Genomic DNA, 22740 nt, shown 5'->3' on the forward strand with positions numbered 1-22740 from the left:
CTTCAACGAGAGATAATCTGAGCATTCCTTGTTGACATTCAACGGCAATATCAGTATTGAATGATTCATGATCAGTACTCTGGGGATGTACTATTGACTATAAAATTAACAGGACTAACCATACAAATGCAGTTGAAACAAAGTTAGAGCATAGGCTAAAGATTTTTCAGCGCTGATCTTACCGCTTGACTGCCCATTAGTGACAAGGCTTAAGTCAGGTGTCATATGCAATGCTCTCCAAATGACTGGTTGAATGCATCAACAACACAAGAAACTTATCAACATCTAGGACAAAACTGCACTTTTGATTGCCAATTATCTTCCCCATTCACTTTCTTTGCCGTTGATGTACAGTTGCAGTAAACGGTATCACCTCAAGCGTAACTTGCTTCTGAACAGTAAGCTTATGCCTGTAGCAGCTGGCTAGGTACATGCCACAAAAAGTTCGCACCTCAGGACTTACAATGTCCGGAAATGTTGGGAACAACAACCTGACTTATTCAGAAATGCTCCTTTTTGTTTTTGGTCGTGATTTTTCTCATCTTTCAATATCATCGGATTTGTTGTCAGGAGGGGTGTGGAATAGAGAAAAGATATCTTTCTGAAATTGGATTTCTCGTTCTGAGACGTTAACCTGAATGGACAGCGATAATATTTGTAAATCATTTCACAGAGTAATACGTTCAAATTTTGAAGATGACTGAGTCAAGACAAACATGACATAGAGATCTAACAAAGGCACACAATTTTTCAGGATATGAAGCTAACGTGTTTACCCGGAATGTCTGCGGATAAAGATTTTTAAAAAATAGTGTGAGTGGCAAAGGTTCAGCACACACGCACACAGATGCGCGACACACACGCACGCACACCCACACACAGACAAGAGTGTAAGTGTTCGAATGAACTGGCTGCATAAATTATTGAACATTATGCAATTAAAATTCTGAAAAAGATCCATTCACAAAGAAAGCTCACATATATTATGATTATAGTCAAGATTCAACAGACCATCCAATTTGGATATATGTGAGGAAATCAGCACCATGGAAATGTTTGGATTGTGGGAAGGATCACAAGTACCCAGGCCGGCTGGAAACTCATCGACACAGACATTATGGGGAGGGACTGCTCACCTGTATCATGTATGGGAATGGATTTGATCTGTTTTCCAGCTTCCTGTGACGTGGGTGAGTTTTCACTTACAAGAGACCTTCCTCCGACTGCGGGGAAATAAAAAAAAACTTTAAGAACTCTAAAGGCCTTAAATTCAAAGGTTTTAATTAAACACCAAGCTGTTCTCTGGGGAACATGTTATCCAGCTGTTCCATGTCTGTGATGATATTCACTTGGGAATCCAGATTAATATCACACAAATATCTTCATCACCTGGAGAGAAGCTTTGTATGCTCTGTTTGGTAATAGATAAAGTTTACAGTCCAGCCTAATGTCACCTGGCCGTGTTGACACTGGAGAGAGACCATTCGTCTGCTCCGTGTGTGAGAAGTGATTTAGTAAATCAGCAAAGCCTCAGATAAACACGCGTAGCCATACCAAAGAAAGACTGTAGGCCTGCACGGAGTGTGGCAAGGGATTTATAGAACAGACAATATTGAACATTACAGAGCATTACATGCCCTTCGGCCCTCGATCTCATGCCGACCTGCACAAACAAGCTGAAGCCCACCTAACCTACACAATTCCATTCTGTTCCATATGTCTATCCAATGACCATTTAAATGCCCTTAACGCTGGCAAGTCTACCTCTGTTGCAGGCATGGCGTTCCATGCCCTTGCTACTATCTGACTAAATAAACCACCTCTGAAATCTGTATATTTATCACCCCTCAATCTAAAGCCATTTCGCCTCGAGATAGCCATCCTCATCTGGGGAAAACTTTTCTCAATGTCCAACATATCTAACCCTCTGATTAGCTTGCATGTCTTTATTAAATCGCCTCTCAACCGACTTCTTTCTAACGAAACCGGCGTCAATTCCCACAACGTTTCCTCGTAAGACCGGGGAGACCTCTGCCCCATACGAGGCAAAATCGTCGGAAATCTCACCTGAGTCCTGTCAAATCCTTCCTATCATGTGGTGACCAGAACCGTATGTAATACCCCAAAGTGTTCACACCAGCGTCTTGTTTAGGAGAAACATGATATCATGGTTTGGAAACTTAATCCCTCCACCAATAAGTGTCAACTCACTGCATGACCTCTTAACAGCCCTGTCAGCATAAGTGTTACCTTTCGAGGATCTACGTACCTGGACACTGAGATCTCTCTGTTCACCAGCACTACCAAGAGTCTTACACTTATCCAGACACTCTACATTCTTGTTACACCTTCCAAAGTTAATCATCTCACACTTTTCAGCATTAAACTTCATATGCCAGGTTTCAGCCCAGCTAGGCAGCTTATCTATGTCCCGTTTTAACCTACAGCATCCTTCATTACGACCCACAACTCTAATGACCTGAATGTCATCCGCAAATTAACTAACCCATGTTTCTGTGCCCTCATCTAGCAAATTGATTTAAATGACAAACGCCCATCGACAAACGCCTTGTGCTACCCTACTAATAACTGAACTCCAGGATGAATATCCTGGAGTTCCATCAACAACAACCATCTTCTTTCAGCTAGCCAAATTCTGATCCAAACCGCTAAATTATCCTCAATCCCATGCCACTTTAAGTTGTGCAATGTTCTTCTGAGGGGAATCTTATCAAAGACCTTGGTGAAATCCATATATACCACATCAACCTTCATCCCCCTGTTTGGTCACCTTCTCAATTTGCTTAACAAGATTTATGACACACGATTTGTGGGCGGCACGGTGGCACAGTGGTTAGCACTGCTGCCTCACAGCGCCTGTAGACCCGGGTTCAATTCCCGACTCAGGCGACTGACTGTGTGGAGTTTGCACGTTCTCCCCGTGTCTGCGTGGGTTTCCTCCGGGTGCTCCGGTTTCCTCCCACAGTCCAAAGATGTGCGGGTCAGGTGAATTGGCCAAGCTAAATTGCCCGTAGTGTTAGGTAAGGGGTAAATGTAGGGGTATGGGTGGGTTGCGCTTCGGCGGGTCGGTGTGGACTTGTTGGGCTGAAGGGCCTGTTTCCACACTGTAAGTCTAATCTAATCTATTCTTCTGAATACTGTGTTGACTATCGCTAATCAACTTATTCATCTCCAGATGATTATAAACCCTACCTCTTATAACCTTTTCCAACACCTTGTCCACAACCGAAGTTGGTCTCACAAGTTTGTACTTTCCGAGGATGTCTCTACTCGCCTTCTTGAACAAGGGAGCAATAGTTGCTGTCGCCCAGTCTTCTGCCACTATTCCTGTCGACAACCATGACATAAAGATCAAAGCAAAAGGCTCTGCAATCTCCTCGCTGCCTTCCCCGAGAATCCTTGAATAAAACTCAACTGGCCCAGTGGACTTACATAATTTGACACTTTCCAGAATTGCTAACACTCCCCCCTTATGCATCTGAATCCCATTTAGTCCAATAGCCTGTATCACATTATTCTTCCCGGCCGCATTGTGTTTTTCTGGTATAAACACTGACAAAAGCATTCATTTAGCTACTCCGCTGTCTCCTCTGTCTCTCTGCATAACTTCCCATGACCCTGCTTGATTCGCCCCAATCTTACTGTGGTCATTCGTTTTTTTTTTCCCCCAGACATACCTACAGAAAGCAAGATTTTTTCCTTGAGCCTATTTGTCAATAGCGTCGCATTTCCCCTCTGGGCTGTCTCAGTTCGCTTCAGGACTTCCATGGCTCACACACAACTCTAAAATGCCCGAACGGAGCCAGCACTTCTCATCACAACATGAGCTTTCTACTTCTTGAAAAGAGATTCAACTCCCTTATTTAACAACGTCTCCTGCGCTCAACATCCTCCTTGCCTGAACAGCACATATTTACCAAGGACTGCTGTGGTTAATCTTTAAATAAGATCCACATTTCAAGTTTGCCCTTTATCCTCTGCATTCTAAATCTTGCCAAATCGCATCGTAATTGGTTTACCTCCAACTATAACTCGTTCCTTGAGGTATATAACAATCGTTTTCCATCAATAATGTAAATATAACATTATTGTCACTATCACCAAAGTGTTTACTGACCTTCAAGTCTAACAATTGGTCGGGTTCATTACCCAGTACCAAATGTAACGTGACCTCGCCCCTTGTTGGCCTCTCTACATATTGTGTCAGGAAAGCCTCCAGCAAATATTGCAGTAAAATCTGATATATCGAAAGTACTTGAACTAAAACATATATAGTCAATATTTGGAAATTTAAAGCTCCCTTAACAACAACACTGCCACTTTCGCTTCTATCATGGATTGCCTTGTTTATACTGCACTCTCCATCTCTGGAATTTTGGAGGCCTGTTGAAGACACCCAACAGGACCCAGCATCATTTCCTGTTTCGAACCTTAGCCCATACTACGTAAGTAGATGAATTCTTAAAGTTGTTTCTGCAACCGTAATACTGTTCTTGACAATCAGTGCCACACCACCGCCTCATTTACCAATTTTACTGCTCTTACCGAAACATCTAATTGCCGAAACATGCAACAGCTATTCCTGTCCCTGCTGCACACATGTCTCTGAAATGGCCATAACATCGAAATCCCATATAACATCCCGCTCTGCAATTTCGCCCACGTTGTTGCAGCAATGAGGGAAGCAACCTCTTGCCTGCCAGAGCCTTATTGCAATCTGGAAAGTTTAATTATATCTTCAGTACTGTCATTCTTCCGTATAGTCTAACTAAAACTTTGGTTCCACCCCCCTGCTGAATTCGTTTAAACCCACCTGAAGAGCAATAAGAACTTGCCTCCCACTCCCACCCCACCCCCGCCAGGATATTGGTGTCTCCTGTTTCAGCTGGAAACTACCCTGTTTTCAGAACTCCAACTTACCCAGAACAATTCCCAATTATCCAGGAAACTAAAACCCTCCCTCCTGCTCTATCGCTGTCGCTATGTGTTAACCTCCTCTCTCTCCCTCATCCTTGCCCCGATCGCATGTAACACGGGCAGCCCTGTTTGTTCTAACTCTAAGATCCCTGAATTTCTGCTTTAAATCCTCATTTTTCTTCCTACCTGTATCGTTGATGCGTCTGTAGGCCAACACATGAGGCTGCTCCCTCTCTCCCGTAATACGATCACAGACATCATGAAATCTGGCACCTGGGAGGCAACACTGCAAAGGTCAGTCTCTCTCATTCCTGCAGAATCTCCTATCTGCCCTGCCAACTATGGAGTCCCAATGACAAATGTTATGTTCCTCTTCCACCTTCCATTCTGAGCAGCAGGAACAGATTCTGTGGCAGGCACCTTTGGCCCATTTCTCATCCCTTATATGTCGTCCCTGACAACAGTATCCAAAACGGTATACTTGTTGTTGAGAGGTTCGGCTACGGAGTATCTATGCACTGCCTACCTGTTTCCTTTCCATCCCCTGACTGTAACCCATCGGCCTTCTACTTTTACCTGAAGTGCGACTATCTCACTGTAACTCCTCTCAATAATCCCCTCCCCATCTCGAATAATCTGAAGTTCATCCAGCTCCAGCTCCAAATCCCTAATGCGGGTTTGAAAGAGCTGTGTTGTGAGCCCTTCCAACACATCTAGTCAGCAAGGACATTAATTGTGAACCTCACCTCCCACATTCTGCCGGAAGAACATTCAATGCTCTAACCTCCATTCCCACTGTTCGAAATTGCCAACGTCTGCTCCTGCTCAGTATGCATTCCGATTATACTGGTCCTCGCTGTCCCTCCTCACACTCGAACTGCCGCTGAAAGAACAAATGAATAATTCATTTGTTTATCTGTACTCAGTGACCACCAGCATATTCACATTAATGCGAAAAGAACTTGTGCATTGATTGGGAATGGATTCAGTTGATTCTCCAATGACAACAGATATATAACTCTTCATACCAATGAGCGAAAATGTTAATACTCTGACAGCGCGAAGAGCTTTAGGAGTAGCCATGAGTTGATGAAACACCAGCAAACGCATTGGGAGGAGAGTCCTTTCATCTGCACTGTGTGTAGCAAGGGATTCAATGACTCATCTGCACATCCATGAAGGGGCAATTGATTGAGCTCAGTGTGCTGGATTGTTGGTGTAGAAAACAGTATGATACCAGCAGCACGGTTTAAATTTCCATGGAAAACTCTATTGCTCCACCTCTGCCCACGTCTGGTAGCCTGCTTGTTAAATCAGTATCAGTCAATTTTTCTCTGTCATGAAGAGAACAGCCGTTAAATTCTGGTAAGACTATGGTGACTCATGCATTACAGTGAGAACACGCATTGTATTCTGCTGTAATTGCATCCATATTTGATCTGTGCTCATTCTGTCTTCTCGTCTTTACTTCATTAGATGTGAATTATCTCTTTCATTGAACTGGTGCTAAATTTTTCATATGTCAATCACATCAAATATACAGGTCTATTTCCTCTGATTTCACTCCAATGAGAGGAGAATGGTGGACATTTGTTACTCCCCTGTTGTTGGTCCTTTCCTTCATTGTTAAGGCTTATTTTGCATTCGTTGATGTATTTTCACAAAATTCGGTATCCCTGAATGTGCTTTACAACAACTGAAGTCCTTGTAAAGTGTAATCGGTGTGAACGGAGGTGCAACAGTGAAATTGTGCTGATGCACTGTGGGTACCCATTCCCACAATGAGAGCACAAGAATAGTTCCTTATCAGAGTGTACACGTTGATGGAATTTCAGTTCTTTAGAAATTATAAAACGCGTCCCACACCCTGGCAATGAACAGTTTCTTGTCATTGTGAACTCGTTGGTGCTTCAGTAGGATGGATAACTTAAGTGCATCATTTCCCAAATTCTGAACATTTCATTGGATTCTACACAATGCGAAGTCGCTGGTGAGTCAGCAAGTATCGTAAGTGAGAGAATCCTTCCCCACATACACAGTAGTTGAGGTGTCTGTCAGCAGTGTGACCTCTCTTGCATTTCAGCAGTTTGCTGGAATCAATTAATTTCTTCAAAATGGAACAAGTCAGATGAATGGTATTTCCACTGTGTGAACTCTCTGGTGTCTCAGCAGACTGAATCTCTGAGTGAGTTCTTTCCAACACTTACAGCCAGGGAACTCCCTCTGTGTAGTGTGTGTCTTCGGATGTAAAGGGAGGTCAAATGATGCCCTCGCACCACTTCCACTGTGGAAACAGTGAAATTATTTCTCATCAGTGTGAAGTTATTAATGGCACGTCAGTTCCTTAGAACTCTCAAAGCATTTCCCACACTCTTGACAATTCAATGGTCTTTCGTCAGTGTAAATAAACGATGTATGAGCAGATTAGAAAACTGAGTAAATCGTTTCCACACTCAGAATATGTGAATGTTTGTTTCCCAGTGTGGTTGCACTGATGAAATTTCAGAGCAGACGAGTAATTGAATACTTTCCACAGTCACGGCATTTCCACAGTTTCTCTTCAGCGAACCTTCATTACTGTCTTGACAGTCCAGCTGGTTGGCTAATTACGTGTCCACAGATCGAACTCCACTGTGAATGTTGGTTTCTCTTTGTATGTTCAAAATATTATGAGTGTCGCGGCACATTAGCAAAACAGCTTCATTAGATTCTGATGTGATATTTTCTTTCAGATTCTGAACTGCACATCCTCACTTTTAGACCTTCTGGAATTATAAATTAAATAGTTCAGTAAGAGAGAACTCCAAAGCAAACATGTTTAATTCCCCATCGGATGTTGGTATTCCAGACAAGGTCAGTATTTATTCTACATTCCTAATTAGACTGGACAAGGCGATGAAAAATTGCCTTCTGAACTATTGTTGTCTACCTGTTGTCTTTTGACCCAAAATATAACAGAGAGAAATTCAGAATTTTGACCCAATGAGACTGGAAGAATGACAAAATATTTCCAGGTCAAGATGATAAGCATCTTGTAGGTTTTTCTATCGATCTGCTGCCCTTTTCCTTTTAGATGGAAGTGGTTGTGAGTTGAAACGTACTGTTGAAGGAGTCTTGGTGAATTTATGCAGTGCATTTTGTGGATGGTAGAGACTGCAGTTCTGAGTATTTGGTGGTGAAGGGCGTGAATGTTTGTCGATGTTGCAATTGTGATGTGGTGCTGATCGTATCGCTTGCTCTGTGCTGGATGTTGTTGACATTTTCAGTATTTTTGCAGCTGCGCTGAAGAGACATCAAGAGACTGAAATGTCTCTTGCTACTCAGATGTTGCCTTATCTGTTGTGCTTCTCCTACGACACCTTTTTTTCAACATTACAGTCTTCCAGGTATCCCATCAAGTTTTTTTTTTCCTCTGTCATTTGTGGGAGTAATCGACATGTGGGGAAAGAACTCAAAGCAAGAGAAGAACAGTTAGACAAAGGAGTGAATGAATATCTGACTCAGAGAGTCTGTACCTTTTCATGGACAGTGTTACTGACGAATCATATTTGGTGTGTAATGACAGGCGGTGTGATAGACAGACTTAAGGGAGTAAGTGTGCTACTTGTTGTAGAAATCCAGGATTCTGACCGCCTGTTATGCCCACATTTTTAATGTGGCTGATGCTATCAGTTTCTCATAGGGACTGGGACCGCTACAGCATTAAATGTGGCCTTTTGAACCAGCTTTCCTAAGACAGCTATCAAGCACCTATCCTATTTCATCACATTTCCAGAACATGATCTGAAGCCTTATGCGGTGCGGTGCTTCACGTCATCACCCTTTTTTTTTCTTCCACCATCTCCAGGGAAATGCCATCACTCTGTACATAGTCATCTCTCCTTCCTATTCCTCTTTTGCACGAACAAATCCATCCGAGACACCGTGGTGCACTCTGCTTTCATTCTCAACACCTTCCTCCAAAGCCTCATGGAATCTTGTATGCAATGGATGAAAATGTGACAGAAACATGCATGGAAAAGAAGTGTTAGGAGCAGGAGGGGACCATCTGACGTTCAAGTGTGTTTTACCATTCAAGAAGTTTATGGTTGATATTTCTGTGGACTCAGATGCAGTTACCCACCATTTCACCGTATTCCTTTGTATCTTTTTTATTCAAAAAATACTGACCTTAGCTTTAAAAAATATTCCTGAACAAGGTTGAACTACTTTGCTCTGCAAGTAATTCATAGATTATCAAGCATCTAGATGAAGAAGATCCTCTCAATTCAGGTCTATATCTACTTCCTCTTGAGTGCAGTCCCTCTTGTTCTAGCTTCCGCTGGCAGTGATAACATCTTCTCTGGTTCTATCTTATCCAATCGCTTCATAAGTTTACATGTTCCTATGATATCCTCTCTCATTCTTCTGAATAACAATGAATATAATCCCAGTCTACTCAGGCCTCTCCTCATACGCCATACCCCTCAACTACGGAATCAACTTAGTCAACTTCCTCTGCACTCCGTCTAGTGCAAGTATGTCATTTCTCAAGTAAGGAGACCAAAACTTCACACAGTACTCCAGGAATGGCCTCAGTATCACCTTGCAGAACTGCACCATAACGTCCAATATTTTAAACTCAATCTCTTGCGAAGGTCAATATTCTATTTCATCCTAATTGAATGCTGTACGTTCAGAGCAGCATTCTATTATTTATGTACAAAGACAACCAGGTACTGCTGCATAGCAGCAAGCTGACACCTTTTAGAATTCAAGTGATAAACGTTTCTACAGTTACTCCAACCAAAATCTATGGCTTTTCACTTTTTACAATTGCATTTGTTCTGCCCACTCACTCTGTGTACCTATATCCTCGCAACGTTTCCCAGTCATCTGCACACATTACTCTGCCACTCATCTTGTTGTCATCTGCCAAACAACTCACACTACACGTGCTCTCCAAGACTAAATCGTCTATATCAATTACAAATAATTTCGATCCCTGCATGGATCCCTGAGACGTACCATCAGTCACCGATTTCCAACCAGAATAGCACTCATAAATGGACACTCTTTGCTTCCTGTTCGGAACCGAATCCTCTATGAATGTTAGTACTCTAACCCGAAAACCATGCAACTTTTTTTAACGAAGACTATTCTGTGTCACCTTGTCGAACGCATTTTTGAAGTTTAGGTTGACCACATTCACTGGGTCCCTGGTGTCCACCATTCCAAGAAATGTATTCATAGAATTCCAAAAGATTTGCCAAGCATGACCTGCCATTCATGAACTCAGGTGAAACATCTGCATGATCTGCCTCCAGTATGACAGTGCAGTTGTGTATGTAAGTGGGCTTCCTGCGCGAATCACTTTACACATTCAGCCGAGGAACAGTCATTGTTGCGATAAAATATACGTACCCGATGCAGGAAGAGATACTGAGAGGTTTTAGAACAGTTTCACAGAGGGACTAAGCAGGTATTCGAGATTCTTACCTGTTTAAAATGGACAAATCCCCAGGTCAGGTTGACGTGGTATCTCACTTTGCTCTGTGAAACAATGAGAGGAAATTACAGGTGTTGTGAACAATGTTTTACATTCCTCTTTGGCCACAGCGGAGTTGGAGAGGACTGCAGAACTACGAAGGTGGTTCCATGTTTACCAAGGCTGGTAGAGATAAACCAGTGAATTACAATAAAGTGATTGTGGTTCTGATCGCCGAGAAGGGAATTTGTTTTGCAGACGTTTCGTCCCCTGTCTCGGTGACATCCTCAGTGCTTGGGAGCCTCCTGTGAAACGCTTCTGCGATGTTTCCTCCGGCATTTATAGTGGCTTGCATATGCCGCTTCCGGTTGTCAATTCTAGCTGTCCATTGCAGTGGTCGGTATATTTGGTCCAGGTCGATGTGCTTATTGATTGAATCTGGGGAGGAGTGCCATGTCTCAAGGAATTCCTTGGCTTTTCTCTGTTTGGCTTGTCTTATGATAGTGTTATCCCAGACGGACTCATGTTGCTTGTCATCTGCGTGTGTGGCTACAAGGGATAGCTGGTCATGTCGTTTTCTGACAAGTTGGTGTTCATGGAAACGCATCAGTAGCTGTCTTCCTGTTTGTCCTATGTAGTGTTTTGTGCAGTTCTAGCATGGGATTTTGTACATTACATTGGTTTTGCTCATGCTGGGTATTGGGTCCTTCATTCTGATGTGTGGCTTTCCTATATATAAAGGTATACATGAAAGCCACACACAGACATGAACTCCGATACGACGAAAGCAACTTCCCCAACACACACAAAAGAAGTTGCATCAAGACACTGTTCAAAAGGTCCACAACACACTGCAGCACACCAGAACTGCAAAAAGAGGAAGAAAAACATCTAAATATTGTATTCGCCAAAATCGGATACTCCCGCAATTTCATCAACAGATGCCTAAGGGAAAGACAACGGAACGAGGACGTGCCACAGCCCAACGGATTAGCCACACTACCTTACATCAAGAGCATTTCCGAACTGACAGCCAGACTCCTACGACCAGTAGGACACATAACAGCACACACACCAACAGCCACTCTCAGACAACCACTCACCAATAACACTACTATCATAGGATAAGCCAAAGAGAACTGCCAGAGAATTCCGAGAGGCATGGTACTCCTCCACAGATTCAATCAATAAGCACATCGACCTGTACCCAATATACCGATCACTTGAACGGACAGCTGGAACTGATAACCAGAAGCGCCATATACAAAGCCCTATAAATACCGGAGGAAGCGCTTCACAGGATGCTCCCAAGCACTGAGGATTAACCTAGACAGGGGAGGAAACATCTGCAAAGAAATGCCCATTCGGGGAACAGAACCACAACAATGAGCACCCGAGCTACAAGTCCTCTCACAAACTTTGAACAGAGCAGTGAGTCTCACATCAGTGTTAGGTAAACTTTTGTCGAGGCAAGGTTTGATCAGTGAGAATCATCATGGTTTTTGGCCAAAGCAGGTAATTCCCAGCAGATATGATTAAATATTTTTTAGGAAGTGAGCAGGTGTATAATTCAAGGTATTGAAGTTATTGCAATTTATACGGATTTTGGCAAAGCATTTGACAATAAACCCACATTGGAGACTGGCAACAGGGTAAAAATGAAAAGGAAATCTGGGTCACGTGGCATGCTGGATCCAAATTTAGTTTGGTGGTCGGAGACAAAAGATGGTGCAGGTGTGTGAATTGAAGCTGGTGTACATCAGTGTAAAACAAGGGAAACTACTGGGCCCCTCATTGTTTGTGATTGTAGATAAAATTTATAAAAAATGTGGGGGAAAGGAGAAATATTTAAAGAATGATGCGACGATTGGAAAATTAGTAAACAGGAAGGAAAAAAGGTTTTTGGTTCCAAGTGGTCAGAGATGGATTTGTCAAATAGACAGATGGTGTGAGTTGAAAATGAACATGATAAGTACGAGGTGATGCAGTTTGGAAATAACACATCAAAGAGGTACTCAAAGAATAGCACGACATATAGCAAACCCAGTGGAATAAAGAAACCTGGCATGCTGGTCCACAGATCCAGGAAGGGAGCAGAGAACAGTGGTTAAAAAAATAAACACGAGTGTGTCAGTCAAGGCATAGATGATAAGAACAGGCAAAGTGATGTGAGAGGAAGAAAGATTGATGAGGAAAACATTTGGCTGGCTTGCCTTCTTTAATAATCACATCGATTATTAGAGCCGGGATGCGATGTTGTGGCTGTACAGAATATTGATCAGGCCAATTTTAGAATACTGCGTCCAGTTATGATCACCGTTGACAGAAAGGATTTTGCAAAACTTGAAAGGGTGCAGAAATGTTGGACAAGAATATCGCTGGGACGAGAGAAATGAGGAGAGACTGATCAGAAAGGGCTTATTCCGTTATCAAAATACCCGGGGTGTAACCACTTAGACATGCATAAAATCATGAGTGACATGGAATGGTCATAGTGTCTTTTAGTCTAGAGATGTAAAGCATGGGAAACCACACTTTGGTCCAACCCGTCCAAGCCAGCCAGATATTCCAACCCAATCAAGTGTCACCTGCCAGCACCCAGGCCATATCCTTCCAAACACTTCCACTTCATACACACATCTAAATGCCTCTTGAATGTTGCAATTGTACCAACCTTCACCACTTCCTCTGGAAGTTCCTTCTATACCCATACAACCCTCTGTATATAAAGATTGCCCTTTAGGTATCTGTTATATCTTTCCCCTCTCTCCCAAAAGCTCTGGACTCCCCGACCCCAGGGAAAAGACTTTGCCTATTCACCCGAGACATGTCCCTCATAATTTTGTAAAAGTCTATAAGGTCACCCTTCAACCTCTGATGTTCTACGGAAGACATCCACAACCTGTTCAGCGTCTCCGTATAGCTCAAATCCTCCAACCCTGGTAACATCCTTGTAAATCTTCTCTGAATTCTTTCAAGTTCCACAACATCTTTTCGATAGAAAGGAGACCAGAATTGCACGCAATATTCAAACAGCAGCCGAGACATGTCATGTACAGCTTCAACATGACCTCCCAAAACCTGTACTCAATACACTAACCAATAAAGGAAAACATACCAAACGCTTTCTTCATTATCCAATGTACCTGCGACTCCTCTTTCAAGGAGCTATGAACCTGCACTCCAAGGTCGCTTTGTTCAGAAACACTCCGTAGGAACTTACCATTAAGTGTATAAGTCCTGCTAAGGTTTGGTCTCCAAAAACACAGCACCTCGCATTTATCTGAATCAAACTCCATATGCCATTTCTCAGCCTATTGGCCCACCTGGTCCAGATCCTAAGATAATCTGAGGCAACCCTCTTCGCTGTCCAACACACCTCCAACTTTTGTGTCATCTGCAAACTTACTAACTGTACCTCTTATGTACGAACTGTGCAATTTGTTTATGTAAGTGACTAAAACGTCGAGGACACAGCATCGATTCTTTTGGCACTCCACTGGACATCGGCCTCCAGTCTGAAAAACAACCCTCCACCACCACCCTCTGTCTCCTACATCTGAGCCAGTTATGTATCCAAATGGCTAGTTCTCCCTGTAATCCATGAGATCTAATGTTGCCTCTCAGTCTCGTATGGAACCTTGGCGACCGCCTTACTGAAGTCCATGCATATCACATCTACCGCTCTACCCTCATCACTCCTCTCTGTTACTTCCGCAAAAAAACATTCAAGTTTACGAGGCATGATTTCCCAGTCACAAAGCCATGTTGACTATCCTAAATCAGTCCTTGCCTTTCCAAATGCATCTTATCCCTAAGCTCACCTTCCAACAACTTGCCCACAAGCAACATCAGGCTCACTGGTGTATAGTCCCTGGCTTGTCCAAACAGAAAGTGATGGCACTTTAGGACAAATCGTTTATGCTTTCGAAGTAAACGGATAGCTCAGTCCTGAAAGCTGAATTCTTGTTTCTCTTCAGATCAGTAGTGGTTGTGTGAAGAAAGGCTTCCAGAGTTAGTGAGTTGAGACTGCATCTTCGATCTCTCTTTCTGCCCTCCTAATTTCACGTGTAAGCATCTATTTCATTTTTACATTGTGTTTAACGGAATTGTTTATTTGAAAAGTTGTGTTGTTTTCGAAAAGGCATAATTAAGTTTAGTTTGGAACGACTCAGTTCCGTGGATATTGTATTTTCTGTTGTTTTTGTTTCATTCCGCAATTTTGTGAATAAAATTTTGGCTGTCTTAAAACCTCCTCATCTATCCAGCTAAATTATCCAGGTAATACTCCCTGTACAGTTTTCAAAACAAATAGCGAAATTACTGTCTGGGCCATCTGCCTCAGAATACTTTGAATGGTCCAGCCTCGTCCATAAAATGGGGTCTTTTTCCTACAGTAGAAGTTATTTTTCGAAGACATGACTGAGGTGTACAAAATAATGAGGAACATGGAAAGGGTGGACTGAAGGAAATGTTTCCTCTTGATTGAACACCAGGGGGTGTAGATTTAAGATAAGAGGACGAAAGGTATGAGTAGAAATGGAAGAAAGCTTTCTCAGTCAGTGGGAGGAATGATCTGTAACTCTCTGTAAGAGTAGCAACGGCAGAAACCCATCTAAACTTCAGAAGTTCTCAGATGATAATTTGAGATGCTAAGGCATACACGACCAAGTGATGGAACATGGGATAAGGACAGTAAAGCAGTTGTTTCTGTGAAGTGCACGTACAAGGAGAATAAGGGTTGTGACCTCTGCTGTGCGCTCACCTCCTGTCGTCATCCCGGGTTTTTCCGTGGTTAGGAATCGTCAATTTTATCACCGTTGCCCGGGTTTGATTGCCTGCAGTGGGAATTTGTTAGTTTTTGTTCCTGACAGCGACAACTGCAAAAGCAAAGCATCCGCCTCGTGAGTACTGTCAATGCATCAGATCAATTAATCAATCAATCAATCAATCAATTAATGCACATGAGAGTCATCATACAGCCTCTTAAGAAAGGGAAAGATGCAACAACCGTCTCTGCTCAGTCGGACAGTTCACCCTTCATTCCTGCCTGATTCTGCTTCCCAAAGAATTTCTGAAAATTATGAAATCTGAGAATGGGCTATTTAATTGGTTTCCTTACAGTTCCCAGGAGCTGCAGTGATTGGGTCGTGGAGTTTGTGAAATGGAAACGTGCCCATGAGTTTCCCCTGCTGCTATAATGCTGGGAAATTGACTCTGATGTTCTCGGGTCGTTTACTGAAGGGATTCTCGTTCGTGCAGATTAGGAACTCCAATCTCATTTCGGCTGCAGAATGAGGAAGAGCAGTTTGAAAGCGGAATAAAAGCTTGCGTTGCCGTGGAGCAAACTAGAGTGAAACTACAATCGCCTGATTAGTAGTTCGGTGCGTTATTCATTGCAAAGCTGGAAGCCGGCATGAAGCTGCAGAGCTGTGATATTAACACAGGCATGCACAATAACAGTCATGTTCACAAGTTGAACAATCAATAAAGATAATCACCATTACTGCTTCTGTCCGATTGAACGCACGTTGTGAAGTGGCGAGTTTCGTAAAGAAAGCACAGTTTTCCTCATGAAGCTTCCATTCACCTTGCGTCTACTTAGACATTCAATGGGATCTTCGTTGATGGAATGAATTTCAAATCCACTGTTCTGTTTTTCCTGCAATACTTGAGCCTAATCAAAACATTGCATATTTGTTACTTTTTGGTGTTTGGATAACTTTAACGACCTGTGCAAATTTGCACGTAATTGAATAATATGAAAAGAGCTAAAAATCCCTTTCTGTAATTTAACACAGTGTGCAAGCAGCCATATAAGAATAGGCATAGAGTGAAAACATTACCTCTAAAGACAGGTTTTTCATGACTCTGCTTTCGCACAGAAACCAAGGTAAATACACCGGAGTCTTTAGTAGTTGCCCAATATGACATGTATGGCAACTTCATTAAGTCAGCACATCCTGAAGCAACCAGCTATAATTACAGCAGATTTGTACTCGCCAATTAAAACTAAAGTTGGACACTTGAATGTATCGGTAATATCTTGAAGCGTGACACAAAGGTCTGCGTGAGTCCAAGGCTTATCAAATTGGGTTTCACCCAGACACAACCCTGTGGCAAGCAAATTCTATATTTCTAATTTTTGAAATCTTAAGATGCTTTCAGCAGAACTTTGTGTCCGAACACTAGGATCCTGTTAAGTACACATTGGCATCTTGTGGCCGAGTAGCAAGAATAGTATCATAATTTCCAACAACATATTTTGTCCCTGGGCAGCTTTCTTTTTTTTTAACACGGCATACTTCATAAACGAAGAACAAACAGCAAAACGAACAGAATAGTAAAACAAAGCAGCACAGAAAGACAAGACAAGCCGATGAAGCACGACAGGTACAACAAGCAACAAGACAACTGAACAGTCAATTATTGAACGTTTGACTACCAGGGGATTTTTCCTTTTGTCTGTGTTGATGTTTAACACGGGCACATTCATTTTTGAGGTTCTCAATAGATTTCATGTGACCATTATTAGTTAATCCAATTCGCAATTCGGTGGCAGTATCCAGCCATGAGCAGAAAACCGATTCTATGTGGCTTTTGTCACAGAAGTGTCGCCAGAGTACTTTAATTGTCAAATTAATTGCTGAGCTGATTTAACCAATTGAATACTTTTACGGCCATCTCGTCGCCACTGATTATCAACTAATATCTTTCTTAAGGCGCGAAAAGCTTCTGAAGGTTGCCAGATTTCTCCTGAAACTTCTCACACATATTGTATTCTCCTTCTCAAAGAACATTCTTTTTATAGTCCCGACTAAAAATTTTACAATTGAACAGCCCGTCAGCACACAATCTCGCGACTTCCATAGACCCTTGTTAACTTTCTGAAACCTTCAAGACTTTCATTATAAAATATCGTGATACTTCCTTATCCCACAGAACAACCTAAGTGCCTATTTATATAATGCCAATCTGACCGATTTACCCTATTCATACTCGTCTCTCAACTCAGTCCTCAGATCCCCAGATGCACAAAAGTCCTCGACTTTTTCTCTTGTTTTTTTGTTGATGGATTCTTCATCTCCCGCAAAGTCCTCGACCTTCTTTTCTCAATTAAGTGGGTACTCGACTCCCGCAAATGTCGTCAACTTCTTTTCTCTCACTTTTTCCTCCTTTTTTGTATGTATAGGATCTCCCTGATCCCATCCTTGCGAAGACTGTCCCTGTTCGGGCTGGGCTAGGACAATCTACTGCGCGGATCAGGTCAACCACTTCTTGAATGAGAGGAAAACTAACTGGATAAAAGAAAAACTCACTTCTGGCTGATTCCTCGACTCTCAATAGCGGAGGAGTCAAGATTTTTACACTGCTGTCCACGATCCGTCCATGCAGAATCCACAATTCACGGCAGCATATGAAGATCTGGACCCTCAGGAGGGGCCTTTCGCTTCTGAGATCGTTCAAAAGAATCAAGAAGAGGATGTTCTGGTTCAGCAAGGTTACATAGTTTAATCATATCAGCTGGCGGCAGATTTGTCCTGCAACACAGGCCTTAGAAACTTATGAGTTCCATGGAGAAATTGGGTAATTGAATTTCAACAATAAACAATTCTCTGTTTCTTAAGAGACAGTACAACCTAAATTACAAAGCAAGACAAATGTAAATGTAAAAAGGATCCATTTTGTAGTAAGTAAAAGCATGCATTTAGTGATTGCTCCTGACAACAGCCTAAATCCAGAATTTAGATCCTCAACTTCTCCACCACTTCTCCACACTCCAGTGCACACTCCCCCACGGTCACACGTCTCTCCCACACACTGTCCCAACTTCATATTGAGTCCCCTGCACGCTCCCTCAGTGTGAACCTCACACGTCCACACACTAGCTCACCGTCGTACTTTTTCGCAAGCACACGCCAACAGCATGGCACTCATTTCCCGTTCACTCCCTGTCAGTCTGACTCCCCTCACACACTAACCCACCACCTCACTCACACCCCTGAAAACTCTCTTACCTCATGCTCACGCCTTTTCACACTCCACCACTTTCACGCTCACTCCCCACATACTCGCCCACTGTTATGTTCACTCCCCTACAGTTTCGCCCATCATCACGCTCACTCCTCCTACATACTTTTCCACTTCACGATCCCGCCCCTGTACATTTCCCCATCAACACACCCATATCCATTACAAACTCATCCAATGTCAATCTCACTCTCCCGCACATTGACCACCATCAAATCATACAGCCCACAGCCTGCCACACCGTCACAGTCACTCTCCCGTGCAATCAATCCCGTTGTGCTGATGCCCTGACACAGTCTTCCACCATCATGCTCACTCCGCTGCACAATCTCGATCATCACACTCACTCCCCCGTATACCCAACGACTCTGACACTCACTTTTCTGCTCACTCTGTCGCCATTACACTCACTCATCTGCACGTACATCTAACATTATGCTCAGTCCTTCACATAGACCCAAAACACCACACTCAGTCCCCTGCACACTCTCTCATCTTTATGCCCACTCATGTGCAAATTCCACCACTCTCAGGCTCAGTCCCCTTCACATACCTACACTGTGGCAATCACACCCCCACACATTCCTCCACGTCTCCTGCTGTCTCTGCCAACATGATACGTACTGCCCCACATATGCACTCTCTGTCACACAAACACCCGCGCACAATCATGCAGCATCATGCTTAATCCACTGAACACTCACCAACCAACACACTCGAACCCCAAACACTACGTCACTGTGTCATTCACTCCACTGCACAAACCCGTCTTCACCAACACTCCTTCTACGTCACGTTCACTCCCCCACGCACTCCACAACTGTCACACGCACTCTCTGATACACTCCCCCATCACCATGCTCACTCCAACTCAGACTTCCCTAGCATAGCATTCACTCCTATGCGTACACCCCCAACAGCTCACTCATTCTCCCGCACTCATGCTCACACCTCAACACGCTACCTCACGATGACCCTCATTACCCCACTACGTCCTCAACATCACACTTGTTACTTCATGCATCCGCCACCCCACCATCGCGATCACTCGCTCCTGCACTCACCCACCCTCACTGTGCCTCCTTTGCAGTCTCTGTCCACTAAGCATAGGCTTTGCATAATCCTCAGGGGCCTTTGACCTCAACACAAACATATTCCGTGACTAACAGCCAGTGATTCCAACTCAGTCTGTTTCATGTGCAATGCACTGTTGTCCTTTCACTCGTTAGCCTGAACGATGCCCGAAGATGCCACCCCGATAATTACCTTCTTCAGCAGTTTGTGTCTTCACCCCGTAGTGTCCCCCACAAGGTAATATGGCTCAAGCCGCATATATTTCCCAACTCAGTAGCCTGGAACTCCCTACATTCCTTTGATCCCCAAACAATGGTCTGAATTTCCACGATCCCATATGATTTCTGAGAAATGACCTGATGGTCAACAGCTTACCCCACCCTCCCCTTGCCCGAGAGCAATCACAGGAATGTCCAAGTCCCCAACCTCTCTTCCCCAGCAAGAGAAAATGAGAGAATATCCGAGAAACAGAGGCTTGGATGCAAGGAGACGGCGAGGTAGCAAGTGCAATATGGAAAGTCAGTGAAGGAGAATGTTGAATTAAAGGGACAGTGAAATAAAGTTTGTAAATGGTTGGAAAGAGAAAGAAACACACACACAAACACACACACACACACACGCAGGAACAGTGTGAAAGTTGTAGTGAGATGTGTTGGGACAGGGCCGAAGGGAAAGAGATGAATTCTGTGGAAGGCCCGGTCGGAGTAGTGGACGTGCTGTGAAAGTAAGTACAGAACGATGTAAACTGAACTCTTGAGTTCACGACCCATTCCACTGCCCTTGTCTAAGGATTTTGATTTTGACTTAGTCTGCGTCTCTCCAGCACAGCGTCTTCAACGCAAACACAAACAATAATCTCGTTCAATCATTGGCGTTGATGAATGAACATTTTTATTGTTTATAAATTGAAGTGATAGATACAGTCATGGGATGGTACATTTTCTCACTGTCCACAAGTTGTGGAAAAAACACTAAAATGTGTCCCTGTAACGCCTGTGTGGTAAGGTTGGACAAACCAGCACTGTCCTCCATCTATGACCATAGCAACTGACTGCGTCATTGCTGAAACAATGCACTGAAACGATCAAATCCAGGAGGGACGCATTAATGAGTGAATTTGACTGATTGATGAATTTTGTTTAAGGGACATTTAATCACATTCATCAGCTGCTGTCTGAACTTTGTCTGGGTCACGGCATAAATCGCAGTATTTGTGCAGCAACTAAGGAGCTGCACCATGAAGCCTAATTCCTGCACAAATGGATGAAAAGACAGAGGAGAATACACAACATACCGCATTCGATTCCATATAGAATACACCATTATTGTTGTCCATAACAGAATGAAATTGGCCGAGATCACAGACAGAAATATTGTGGATTTTTTTCGATTTTTCATTTCTGTGTCCGACCGAGTGTCTGCATTGTTGTGAGCGCGGACTCTCCTGCGGGCTCTGCTGGTCACTAAAATGTGTCTGATGGTACAAGCATTAAGCAGCAGAATAACGAGAAACGGGAGAGCTGGGGTCAGACAGTAATGCATTGATTCAATTATTACCCAGAAAAGAGAGTAATATACAGAAAATGTTACCTGACAAAACCAAGGTCCGTGCCATAGCCAGTAACGAGCTGTGAGCATATAATACCAGAAAATGTTCTTTAGACAACTTAGCACTGTAACTGTTCCCAGAACCACGCCCACTGTTTTCTCACTGCAATATGTACTTTTCAGCTTCTGGCAACAAATGGCCACAAAACGATCAAAGGTGAAAGTGACAGTGAACCACACAGAGCAGTCAGTGGCTGAATAAAGCAGGACGGCGTGGATATTACACACTGGGATGGACTTCAGGAAATAAAAATGTTCCGGATAAACAATAGGAATGTGTCTCAATATCAGGTCTAGGATAATGATCAGTAGATCCGCCACTGCCATGGCCCCCAGGTAACGTTTGACACATGGAGACAATCCACAATCTTTATAAAGCAGGACGTAGATCGTCACTACGTTAACTGTGAAGAAGGAAAATAAATAATGTATACATCAGTATGGAGACAATGCTGTCAGTGTGAATGATGACAGAGTGATTTTTTTTCCAATGTATGTCGGTTTTAAGAGATCGATTAAAATAATTGCGGCTGAAGGAACAAATTGGTAGGTCTGATTTACTGACAAAAACTTGTCATAAAAGTCAAGAAATCGTGCCTCCCCATCACACAGGGACACATCTGTAGGAACAGATGGTTTCTCGAAAATTTCTGCACACTTGTTCAAGCGAGAGCAAGCACAAATCACTTCTTCCCAATCCCTAATAGGGACCGTGAAAACGATGCTGACCTGAAGGATTCCCTCCTACTGCCTTGAAGACCAACGATATTGGAAATTTCTCTATTTTAGTCGCAAATGTGTTCTATCCTCTGACGTTCAGAAATGTAAATTCAGGAAAAAAAATCACCCTATAACATGAAGGGACCTGGAATCATGTCACATTCTCTCTGGACTGGAATCTCTTCCCTCTGGATCTGATCTTTTGCTAAGTTCACTGCCGTCCGGTCGTTCACAAATAATGTCAGGTCTGGAATGATATGGGGAATGTCGGGTATCGAATGTGCTAAAGAATGTTGTATTCAGAAAGTTACAGGGAATGTCACATCGAGAATGTGCGTGGAATTTCAGGTAGAGAGCGTTCTGGTGAATGTCGGGTACAAAGTGTCCTGGGGAAAGCCAGTTATGGAATGTTTCGGGAAATGCTGGGTACTGAATAATCCATAGAACGCCTGGTACAGCATGAATCGGGGAACGTCGGGTACAGAATGGTCCGCTGAATGTCTGCCATAGAAACGTCTGGAGAATGTCATGTGTTGAAAGTTTCAGCCAAAATCGATTATAGAGATTTCCAAATAATTTTGTTTAGAACGTTGTGCGTTACAACGCAGCAGAGACCTCTCGACCCTCAATGTTGAGCAGATCCGTCAAATTAATGTGATGTCCGTCTAACTTACACCGTTCCATCATTATCCATGCGTATGTCCAATAGCCATTTAAATGCCTTTCACCTCGGTGAGTCTATTACTGTTGCAGGCAGACCGTTCCACGCCTCTACTACGTTCTGAGTGAAGAAGCCATTCCTGATATCTGTCCTAAATCTATCACCATTCAATTTAATGCAATGTCTCATCGTGTTAGTCTTCACCATCTGAGGAAAAACTCTCTCACTGCCCTCTCTATTT

This window comes from Hemiscyllium ocellatum, chromosome 13, assembly GCF_020745735.1.
Source record: "Hemiscyllium ocellatum isolate sHemOce1 chromosome 13, sHemOce1.pat.X.cur, whole genome shotgun sequence".
Lineage (NCBI taxonomy): Eukaryota > Metazoa > Chordata > Chondrichthyes > Orectolobiformes > Hemiscylliidae > Hemiscyllium > Hemiscyllium ocellatum.